Below are 12,414 nucleotides of genomic sequence, written 5' to 3'. Positions count from 1 at the left end.
GCTATGATACCAAAATGGGCCAAAATCCCTGAGGAATGATTCCAGCAGCTTGTTGAATCTCTGCCATGAGGAGTTAAGGCTGTTCTGAAGGAACAGACGGTCCAATAAAGTACAAGCAAGGTGCACCTAATAAAGTTCTTACTCAAACATTTAACCCCGTTTCAGAATCACTGTGTTTTCAGCTACAATTATAAAAAGTAAAACATAAAAAGCACAATAATGCACTGACAGTTTACTTCAGTCTCCCTCATTAGTTAAAGAAATTCCCTGAAGAAAATTGCAAAGTCAAGGGTCAAGAGTCAGGAAGTGGTAAAAAAAGCATGGCAATCATACACAATGTAGAAAATCCTTAACTACATGCTTGCACCCCTCACACAGCCTCCAGATGCTTTGCGTCCAAGGGGACAAATAAAAGCCCAGAGTTAAGGGTCCTTCAATACAGTCACCGGCAAACCTGTGGCCTCTGAGAATGTGGAGCCCAGGTATGCAACTCATACAGGCATAGCTGTGCTCTAAATGCTTTATAGCTCATTTTATTGCTGTCTTGTATCCAGGGCACTAGGTCACTGATATAGTGTACAGTGGTAGGCGTTGTGAAACTCTTGCAGCTTACTTCCAGGCTTTTTTAAAAGGCTGATTAAAGAAAGGATGAAAAATTCACAGATTCATCGTGACTGTGGGGCATCTGATTAGAGCCCTTCCACTAAACACAGTCAGAGTGAACCCATACACAGCCACTTTGTGTGTGTGTTAGTGTGTGTGTATGCGCATCACAAGCCTGGGCTTTACAGGAAAGTAGTTGCTCACATTACACAATTTGATTATCGGGTCCGTCTGCTTTGAGCCCTTCCTATGAACACAATCCGAGCACTCATATAAACCTGGTAACTGTCCAAAACACATGCAATCATAATTACAGTGAAACAGTTGCTCACGTTACTCACAAGTACTGTAAAGTGGTTGCTCGTATTACACGCATGCAGCACAGGTAACAACTTCAAAAACAACAAAATCAGCAACTAAAAAAATAAACAACAAAAACATTTTGAGACCTAATTCAGGGCCAGTGTTAGATATGTAAAACTAAAAGTTAAAGATATAAAGAGGTAGCTACTGGTATTAAAGATACCTAAACTGGTGTGAGTGGGAGCATTGACTGAAAGAAAAAAGTAATATTTTAGGATGATTATTTTCTCACAACAGTTCCATGTAAAGCACAAATAAACACCTCTGTGTGAAAAGCTTGCAGCCTGGAAATGTCCCGTACACTGACAGAAGACAAATAACAAAACTTGGACTGCATGGCAGGCAAATACAAAAGAATTATGGGTATTGAAGGTTCAGGTACGTTTTTGTTGGGTGTGTAACTGATGCGCATATTGTGAGTGTAAACAGAGATCCTTTGATAATGTAAGGTGTCAGATTCGCTGGGCTTCCCAGCTGTAGTCACTGCTGACGTAGTGCCTGCAAAAGGTGCCTTATACAGGTATCTGACTAATATCTGACTGCTCACTCACTGGAGCTAAATTAGGGTGTCGGTCACATGGTGATGTACAAATACACTATGTGTGTTCACCATTGGCTCAGAGAAACAGTTACAAACATACTCTAGAAGAACTCTTGAATTTGGTTATTATAAATGGTTGGTATAAATACAGCTTATTAAGTTTGCTGTATGTTTGTAATGTAATAGGGTTAAGATTGGATTTTTGGTAGATCTGATAAAGGATTAATGTTCACAAAGCCTTGGCTAAAGGTAGATACAAGCTACACAAAACCAAAAATAAAATCTCATATATAAAATTATAATGTATATATATACTGAACACTTCCTGCCTGCAGACATGAATAGCACCATCTCTACTGTGCCTCTGATTGGTCAAATAAAGTCGAGATATAATCACTTGCTTCCATAATTAAAACCAATGCAGATTGACTTTGACAGCTTACAAAACATTTAATAAACCAAATTTAGTTAAAATAATAAGGTTTTTCTTGACAGAATTTCTTTGTAACTGATCCATTTTCTTAATCCGAATGTTTTACAACACAAGTCCATCTATGTGATTACAGTCTTCCAGCTAGCAGACCAGAAAGGTGAGTGTAATTCTTTTTTTTGAGAGTGATTCTATTTTTCCGAGGCATTCCAGTCTGACACGTTAACAAACGCTTTAACCTTCAGGTCAGTCACACTGGAAGAAGTTGAAACGGTGATCTCGCCTCATTTGAACCCTGTCAAAGTGGAATTTTCAAGGACTCGATGCGGTCGAGATCTTCTGCTCCCCCATGTTTTAAATAGGTAAGCATTCCTGTGGCTGATACCCTTTCCTCTTTAACCTGTGTTAAAAACACACCTCATAAAAGAGGGATCATTTGAGTGTAACATATGGCCTTATGTCCACACTATAGTGGGTTCCTCTGAGGTTGGTGGTGGGCTGGATTATTTGGTGCTCATAATTGTTCCTGGAGATTTCTAAGCGCTTAAAGTAGTTCCCTCTAAGAATCAAATTATTTATATAGCGCCAAATCCCAACAACAGTCACCAAAAGGCGGTTTATGTTGTAAGGTGACGACCCAACAAACTAGAGAAATCCCAACAGTCAGACAGACCTATATGAGCAAGCACTTGGTGACAGCAGGAAGGAAAACATCTCTTGTAACAGAAAGAAACTTCTGTCAGAACCAAGCTCATGTAGGGGCAACCATCTGCTGTGACCAGAGACAGCACATGGCTGCAGAAGAGAGCCCGTTTGAGAATAACTAATGATTAAATGGCGAGTGGTGTATAAACTCATACTAAGTGAAAAGAGCTGACAGAGGAAGAAACACTCAGTCCTTCATGGTAAGTCCCCAGTAATCTAGGTCTACTGCAGTATAACTAACCAAGGGTCACAGATAAGTGAGTCAGGTAAGTGAGAAGAGCTATGCTCACATTCTAACCAACTTTACCACTCCGGAGGATCGCAAAGAAGACCTGGACAGTTTGCAGCAGTATATTGACGAGTGTTTTGAGCGTGTTGTTATGGGGAAAGCAGATAACAAGGCGCCGATTCCCTCCAGCAGCAAAGGAAAGCCGTCCTCGAAATTAAGCCACCTCAAAGACTCACTGGAGCCAGCTTCTCCACAAAACAGTGACATAGTTGACATTTTGGTGTCCATAGATAAAAAATAGTCCAGTTTTGACGCACGTCTGTCCCTCCTGGAAATCCTGCATAAAGATTTTCAGGATCTGCATGAGTCCATTGAGTTCAGCTAGCAGCAGTTGGAAACACGCTCAAAATGCCACCCTCAAAGAGTCAATGAAAATCCCTCAATGAGGGACCCGACTCTCAGAAGCAAACAAAAAATTCAAGGAAACTGTCATCAAGCTCCAGGCCCGCAGCATGAGGGAGAACTTGGTGCTTTAAGGAATACCAGCGAAGGCAGAAGAAGATCCTTATGAGTCACTTCACCCAGATCCACTTGAAACTCCCAGAGGATGGAATTAAAATCATCTGCTTCCATTGTGTCCATCGTTTGGGAAATCAACAGACACAGACCTATCATGGCCAAATTTGAACGCTTCCAGATATTTGTCAGAAAAAGGGAATACTAAATTTTTAATCATGGCATTTAAAAGGGATAAAAAAACCTAAAGCAAGTTATACAAGGCAGACAGTTTATTTCATTTGAATTGTGTACAAATGATAGAATCAGCAACAACACATTTTTTGAATATCAGCAACTTAAATCATGCATACAGGAAAAATTCAGTCACAAGCAACTGAGTCTGGAAATATACTGGATAGCAAAATTATTAAATATCTGCAATACAAAAATGTATAAGCTATTATTTAAAATTGATGAATCATGAAGCTGGGAAGTCTAGTCTGCGCCTTGGGTGCTCCTTGTTGCCCACAGGCTCATTGGGTGGGGTGTCCAGGTGAGGGAGCATCCGTTGCTAGGTGCAGCTTGTCCCAGACCCAGGCCAGTGTTTCTTGTCACTTTGCTGTGTGTGTCTGTTGCACTTGAGTGGATGACTGGTGTTAGGTGGTGTTCCTCCCCACTACTCCACGCTGGGTGCTGCTACCCCCTCAGTGGAATGCAGGTACTTGTTGGTACTGGGGGGCGCGTGGCTGGATGTTCTGGCGTGGTTGTTGACCCAGTCCTTTGGTGGTCCAGGGTGGCTTTACCTCTTCCGTGTTGGCGGGGGGTGGCTATGCTGGGCACCAGGGCAGTTTTTGGGCGCCTGGAGCCCTGGGACCATGATCTTGGCTTTTACCAGGGTGGCAGGCCTATAGCGGGGCTGGTTGCCCATCACCTGGGGTCCTCTGGGACGCCCACCCCTTGGACGTGGGCACCCCATCTAGGGCCTCCCTCCTTCTTCTGCTGAGATGGGTGCACAGGCATCACAGAGAGTAGTGGTCTTAGGTCATTAGTACTCTTGGGGGCTGTGGATGGCCCGGTTTTCCCAGATCCTACTCCACCTGCCTCTGGCTCCTAGGGGGCGTTATTGTGTCTTCCCAACCTTATTTTCAAGTGCATTTTGTGATAAAGACACACACATACAAACACTCCACTCTCTCTCTCTCACATGCACCACAAGGAGACTGTTGATTTATGTAACATATGTATGCATTTTTGAATGTTTGCAATTGAGGTGTTGTATGTTTGTTTTCTCACAGGTGCACTTGGCAATACATTTTGCTTTTCTTTGCTCCCCCCCTTTTTTCCCCAGCCTGTCCTGCCTTAGACATTGTATTAACGTATTTGCAAAAGCTGCCAAGAACAGGATTAAAAAAACTGATCACCTGATCCAACCCTAACTATAACCTTTATCAAAAAAGAACGTTTTAAGCCCAACCTCAAAAGTAGAGAGGGTATCCGTCTCCTGAGAGTTTCTTGTCTGAGAGGACAGTTGTGCGAATACAGCAGCACAAAACAATTGGGCCCAGAGTTGGGATCACTGACAGCAGTGGCTATTATAGCTGATTTAACATATGCAACCTGCAGATTTTTTCCATATTGTTTTTCTTCTTATGTAAATTATCCCAGCTTCTGCTTCATAATACCGTCTGACCTTCTTTCTCAAACCTGCTGAAATGTGGTCTGGCTTTAAAAAAGCAACAATGCAGAAATGGCTCTGCTCCACCAGTGGCAGCAACACTCCACTGACAGAAAATATGTAATCAAGAGCCTCTTGGATTTAAATAACTGCTTCTGGAAATATTTTTTTTAATATATATTGGTGTTTTTGTGAGGTTCAAATGCAAACAAACTTCTCTTCAGCTAACATTTTAAGAATCATTACTAGGAATAACAAGACAAAGTTAGAACCAGAGGTTTCCGCAGTACTTACTTACAGTTAATTAGCCTTTAGATTAAATTAACCATTTTATTTAACGTCTACAGTAAACAAGAACATTTGTGCAGTCAGTCAATGCTACAGTAAAGTTGGGGGAAATAGTGGTTGGAGACAAAATTATTGCCAACTTGTGCAATGGACTTCTGATCTTGTTGCCTCTGAAATGGCTACATCAAAGACGAGGACCAGGTCTGTAACCACTCAGTGAATTCCTGCCTTCAAAGGGACTTTGGTGCATCTTGACAGAGGCAGTTGGCTATCAGTCTGCTATTAGTTTCAGATGGGGTCAAATTGGCAATTAGTTCCAAAACTGCAAATCTGTTGCCATCTGTTGACACCCGCATACACAAAAATTCACATTAACTTTTGACATTGAGATTCCAGCCAGAATCTCATAGATTTGAAGCAGAAATCTGACATTTCTCCATGAACAGTGGTGTAGTTGCTACAGAACAGATACCAGCAAAATAACACAGGCATTTCAATGTTATACGGGAGTATAAACACAACACATGTTGGCAACCAGTTGACCTATTGCCAAGAGATGCAAGTTGCGCTCATTACTGCAGACTGACTCAGACTGAGTCCACTGTGTAAAAATTAGACATTAATTTGCAAACCTTTGTCAGATCTGAGAGAGTCTGCCTTATCTAAAACTGAGGATTGTGGCCCACATTTTCAGACATTTTACCCAGAAAAACAATTCAAAGTGTTGCATGTAGCCCCAGAATAGTTGAATAGCAGCAGGGGAACACCTACACCTATGATATCCCAAATAGTCAAATAAGCCCTCAGCAAGATAAAGCCATCTAGTTAAAAGCAGTTATTTGCTAAAAAAGGTTGATAAATTCATTTGTTAATGACTTTCCAAAATAATTTTGACATATGATTCTCAGGCAAACATCACTTCCTCCTCGTGCTGTGCTTACCTGTTTTGCAGATGTGAAGTCTCACTAAGCCTTCGAGGTAGCGCCTTAATGGTGCTTGATTAATTAATTCGCTGTTCGTGTGGATAATTTTACAGAGAACTGAGTACGACCCTGTCTCTCTTTCCCCCATCCAGCCCTTTGCCTGGGATGAACTGGGCTCGCAGGGAAATCTAGGAGAGCTAAACAAACCCGGATTCCTGTTGTGCACTGAGCCTGAAACCAGGGGCTAAATGATCATATCATGGGACTTTTATAAGTCAGGATGTTGGACTCATAATGACTTATTTACTTTAAATGGCCTCAAGCATCCAGACCAGTAGGCTTTATGTGTAAACTGAATATTTTAACACTTTGGTTTGCCAGTGTGACATCCAGGAAACTAAATGCAACACTGAGGGAGCAAAGACAGAGTAGCCACTACATCATACATTACACTTTATACAAGGTGCCTGGATAACATGTGATACAGCTGAACTAGTTTGAAGGTAATGGGTTATTGTTTATTTTTCCTTTGCAAAAGGAGGATAGATGTGAGTGTGGAAGCAAAGCCTTCAGCCACCAAGTCAGCTATAGAGTAATTAATCCATCTAATCTGGCTGAGGCTGCCAGACCTTCACACTCTGGACCGAGTTTGCCCCAGAGAGGAATGTAGCGATGGATTATCTCAAAACATCAAATAATAAGCCCCCCTTCTGACACCACTGACAGCAAATGAAAAGGCCCGGATTTTCCATCCCTGTGAAGAATTAAAGATATGAAGAAAACTCTGTGGGGATCTAACTTTGGCGGCAGGTTCATGAATTGACTGGATGGAGGCTGCTATTTAAAGCCTGCAAAAAATTAATAGCTTGATTAATTCCTGGTGACTTGCACCGACATGTCTTCGCTATTGTGCACATGAAAAGTTGCGGGGTACCAGCGAAGTAATTATATCATCACAGGCCATTGCTTCCATTGCAACCTGATTTTTTATTATTTTATTACTCTTTTCTTTGCTGACTTGGCGAGGGGTTTGAATTCCATCGACGACCGTTTCATACGCCTGGACGCAAAGAGACTTAATTGAGGTTAAGCACCTTGGTCAAGGGGTTTGGAGTGCCACACTGCTGCACTGGGAAGTTTGTGAAGAGGCCCTTTAAGTCTCTGACCAACCAGAGTACAGGAAAACAGGGCAGAGCGAGGAGGCGTTTGGACAGAAACATTTGGGACAATTGCCACGCTGATTTTGTTTGTTAGAGCAAGTTGTTGATCTGACGTGAGATGGTTAAAATCATAGTTGCAGCTATAGTTGCCTTTAGTGCCACATGAGGGAATGTGGCGCAACAACCTAATGCTATAGTCAGGAAAACAGTGGTCGGAGGTCACAGCACGACCAAAATTACTGACACTGAATGCAATGAACTTGTATTCTCGTTGTCTTTCAAGTGGTTCTTTCAAAGATGGCAAGGAAAATGGCAATAAGGTAGAGCCAGTCTGCTACTGGTGTGAAATTGAAAGGGTTCAAGTTGATGGTTGCAATCTGTTTGTGATAATATTGCAATTAACTGTGATAAATCAGCAAAAATTGCAATTTTGCTACCATCTGCATAAACAGTAATTCACATTAACTACTTACAGATTTCAGAAATCTGGATGAAAGTAGTTATATCTAAAGTTCGAAACAGAAATCCAGAATTTCCCCACAAATAGTGATGTAGTTGATGCAGGACAATTTAGCTGTAAAATATTCTTTTATATAAGATTAAAGTCCGAATGCAACCAGCTGGCAGGCAGTTGAGTTGAGTGCCCTATAGCCAAGACGGGTGAGTTGTGCTTATCAGTGCAGACTGACTCAGACTAATTGCACTGTGTTAGAAATCTGTCTGGGTTTATAAATAAGATGGCAATTATATGACAATGTCTGGCTGGGAGTGCGTTCAGGTCGAGTTGCTTTGTTTGGTGACAGATTGCCTCCTATGTGGACCGTACAATAGAAAGTGTTTGCACAGAGGTTGGGAGGGTGTTGCATGACCAGCCTCTTTGTGACCAGTTGGTTGTTACAACTACTTGTAATAAAGCATATGGTTGCAAACACTGGGCAAGCACACTTCATTGGCGCGATTGACAAAATGAAAAACTAACATGCTAATGAAAAGCTACCTATATTACACAATATTAGACGTGTTTGAAATTTTCCACATTTCTGTGATGGGACATGATTAAGAACAACGCATAACAGCCTCCCTTTAGTTACAGAAGTCACTCTTAACAGAGCCAAGGTTCGTAAACACGTAACAGCATCAGTGTTGTCCTCCTGTCATTGACATCCAGTTGAACCACGGGGATCTTGGCCATTGTTTGATACAGTTCAGGGTGGGTGGGTGGGTTGGACTCAACCCGCATTACTGGTTTCAGTTATTCTTTTTAATTTTCTTGCCAACAACACATCAAAAGGACTTAATGCAAGCCAAAGTTCCACATGGTGATGACAGAAAACCACATGTGCCAAATCCAAGTAGCTGCCTCAGCACTGTGGTAGGATCACAAGAAAGGCTTGTGGTCATCTTTGGCAGGCTTTATAAAATCCATCCAGCTAAATAGGGGCTGCAAATAACATACACACTTTAACGCAAATGACATCAGTCTATAGTAGCACACAGAGATGAATAAAAGACTTACTGTATAGACCACGCGGGTGGCCATGCCATTTATGGCAGTGTTTGAACAGAAAAACAATAGCATGTTGTTGCTGTTGTTAACCGACTCCTAGATAGATACAAATAAGCTGAATATTGTGGAAACAGTTATTTCTTTCTTTTTTATGGGAGGGAGGCTGGTGGTGAGGGTTAATTTTTAACATTAACATGCTGAAGTGTGAGACCTCAGTGACATGGATGTTAGACAGATCAGTTATAGGTGTTAAAACCCCTTTGCATGGCTAAGCTGCTTAACTTTGTTAAAGCACAGAGTTAAAAACAACATGCTAACTAGCATAGCATCAAAATCCCTCAAACCTCTTTTCAAAGATGTTTCTTTGTATCTGCGTCAAACTTCAGGTGATGATTTTGTATAATTCCATCACATTACTGTTGCTGGGAATCTGACACCTTATAATTGGATATTTTGCTGTGTCATGTGGGCGTGGGGATTGTGGTTGAGCAGCAGACGGAAGCCGTCAACAAAAGAAGCATGAAAAATCCGAGTGCTGGAAGCATGTGTGTAAACCAACCTGCTTTACATGTGGCCACTCCATGAAAGACTTTTTCATGAACACTTTTAGTATAAAGCCACATCAGGACATGTGATCCAAAGTTATAAGACAGAGACGGGGCATGCAAAGCATGCCTTTGTGCTGAGAATGACTCAGCTTTTTTCCTTTTCATAAGGCTGCACTGTTTCTTTTACATATCACAAGGAAATGGAAATATTGGGTTTAATATCCTTGCTTCACCTGAGATTAAATCAAACAAATTTTCAACACACGTTAAACATCATTTTAAATTATTCTGCATCTAATTTTTTTTAATATGATATGCAAAGATCTAGAGATGTGCCTTAAAACATGACTAAAACTAACACAATATTTAAAATGCTTCAAAATCAGAGTATCATTTATTCCAAGTGAAACTATGTAGTCACACACACACAGATACACCTGCACACAAGAATAAATGTCTTGTACCTACCGGTTGTAACTTGACACGCGTCTCTCTGTAGTCTTGTCAGGTGCTGAACTGTAAAAAGCAGCCTGAGGGCGACAAAATATACTCCAGGATCAAGTGGGCGGAGCTTCTATCATTCAGGTGCACTAGACCTCTGCTGTTTGTCGTTGTCCTGAGCAATTAATCTGAATAAAGAGCCACAAAACGTAGAAACACCATATGAGTTTTGCAGGCTCCCAGTTCACAGTTAAACTCTCATCCTGTCCTCCGGTACACTGAGGATGCTGAGGACATCACAGGTGTAGGTGCAGGAGGTGGAGCAGCAGATGAGAAGCAGTCACTGTGGGGGAAGAAGGCTTGGAACAAATAATCTGCATATGCGTCTGCGTCATGTATGTATGGGAATTGATGTAGTGGTTTTAGGGTGTGCCACTGTTTTCTAAGACTTAGAGGTTTTCATCAGCTTCTTATGTGTCAAGGTGTGGCAATATGTCAGCAATTAAATGTAATGAATCCCTTTGAAACTAGGCATTGACGCTCTTTCTTCAGTCAGTGAAACGGTCTTTTGTATTGCTAAGGAACATCATTTATATTTTCAAACAGGGTTGCGTAACGACATTTTGCCTGTAGCATTTTGTAGTTAACTTTCACTGCACGGTATTTCCACGTCCTTGAAATCTTAAATGCAAATTTACGCTTTTGGACCTTTAGATTGCTACTTAATTTGAGCTATGTGATTATGATTTGATAGATTTATAGTAAAATATGAGACTGCACCGGCTAGTTAGCTGTATTTTTTGTGACCTTAAGATTTTTCGCTGGTGCGTATATGTGACGTATAGATCTTCGTCTTGTATGTGTTGGATTCGATGTTCTGGAAAAACAGTGTGCCACTGTTTTTTCAGGCTTTAAGATTTTCGTGAGTTTTTCATGTGCAAAGGGGAGACGATATATCAGAAAGCATGTTTAACCCTCTCAGGCTCAAATTAAGTTTTTGTTGCTAATGCACAAAAGACTACCTTATGGAAGCCCGTTTCCGCCACTAAAAAAAAAAAAAAAATCTAGTATCCATAACTCGAAATTTCGAGTTATTTTCTCGAAATTTCGAGATAATAACTCGAAATTTCGAGAAATATAACTCGAAATTTCGAGTTACTTTTCTCAAAATTTCGAGTTAGCTCTGCCAATCAAAAATATACGTGAATGAGGTCGCTTTCTTGTTACCCGGAAGCATATGGCGCAGGACCGCGCACTCAAAAACGGATCCCAACAAATTAAAGTATGTTTGCTGATAGGAACACCATGTGATTCAGCTAATAACACGGGGATTTCATCATTTGTGAAGCCAGGCTGAAAACACTCAGCAATCTGTGCATTCACGACTGGATGTAATACCGGTAGCTTAGCTGTAGCATTTGTAGCTGAGGGCTTCAGCTTCCGGGTAACATGGAAATGACGTCATTCACGTAGATTACTGATTGGCAGCGCTAACTCGAAATTTCGAGTTGCTTTTCTCAAAATTTTGAGTTCATATGTCGAAATTTCGAGAAAATAACTCGAAATTTCGAGATAATAACTCGAAATTTCGAGAAAATAACTCGAAATTTCGAGAAAATAACTCGAAATTTTGAGTTATGGATCCTTTTTTTTTTTTTTTAGTGGCGGAAACGGGCTTCCATACTACCTGCAGTGGTACTTCTGAGTAAAAAAAAAAACTCATAAAATATGTATGTGGGGTAATCAGGTTGTTAATTTTTACTTGTTGCAAATCTGCAAGCCTGCCTTGAGAGGGTTAATACCATTTAAGCCTTTTGAAATTGCACAATGATGTTCATTGTGCAATTTCAATTGAAGAGGCTTTTGTATTCCTAAGTAACGCATGTTTTTTTTTATAAAATGGGTTTCTCTAACGATATTTTTCACGTGGCATTTTGTAGCTAAAAATGGCCATAATTCCTTCTGTTTGACACATTCTCACTTCCTTGAAATCCTAAGTGATTTGATAGATTTATATTAATAAATGAGACTGCTGTATGCTTTGTGAGTTATGATTTTGAGTTGATCTGTATATGTGACCTATACATCTGTGTCTTGTGTGGACTTGCTGCAGTGGATTTGGGTGCGGCATTACTTTCTAAGCCTTTTAGAGATTTTCATGAGCTTTTCCTGTGTGAAGGTATAACTATATGTCAGCAAGTACATTTATTTCCATTAATTCCTTTTGAAACTACACGTGTTCATTCTTCAGTCAGTGGAAGGGTCTTTGTATTGCTAAGTAATGCCATTAACTTTTATAATACAGGGTTGCGTGATGACATTTTGGCCATAATTCCTTCTGTTTGTCATGTTCAACCTCCTTTAAATCCTTCATGCCACGTTTAGGCTTTTGGATCATCAGAGTTACGTACTATGAGATGAATCAGATATTTGGTGATAATTTGACAGGTTTACATTAAAATGAGACTCCAGGAGTTAGTTAGCTTTCTGTTTGATGATTTTA

The 12,414-nt window shown here is 40.7% G+C and overlaps 1 protein-coding gene across 1 annotated transcript in view; it reads right to left on the bottom strand.

The window, feature by feature from the left end:
- Positions 1-10,051, bottom strand: part of LOC120737547 (sodium- and chloride-dependent GABA transporter 2-like) — a 32,304-nt gene extending 22,253 nt beyond the window's left edge. Inside the window, exon 1 of the mRNA XM_040038332.1 lies at positions 9,939-10,051. The gene's annotated coding sequence lies outside the window, so the exon portion shown is untranslated. The remainder of the gene's footprint in view (positions 1-9,938) is intronic.
- Between the last annotated feature and the right edge of the window lie 2,363 nt (positions 10,052-12,414).

Source organism: Simochromis diagramma, unplaced genomic scaffold, assembly GCF_900408965.1.
Source record: "Simochromis diagramma unplaced genomic scaffold, fSimDia1.1 OVJJ01000413.1, whole genome shotgun sequence".
Classification (NCBI taxonomy): domain Eukaryota; kingdom Metazoa; phylum Chordata; class Actinopteri; order Cichliformes; family Cichlidae; genus Simochromis; species Simochromis diagramma.
The sequence above is the reverse complement of the archived record's forward strand: the minus strand, read 5'-3'. Positions and strand labels throughout refer to the sequence as shown.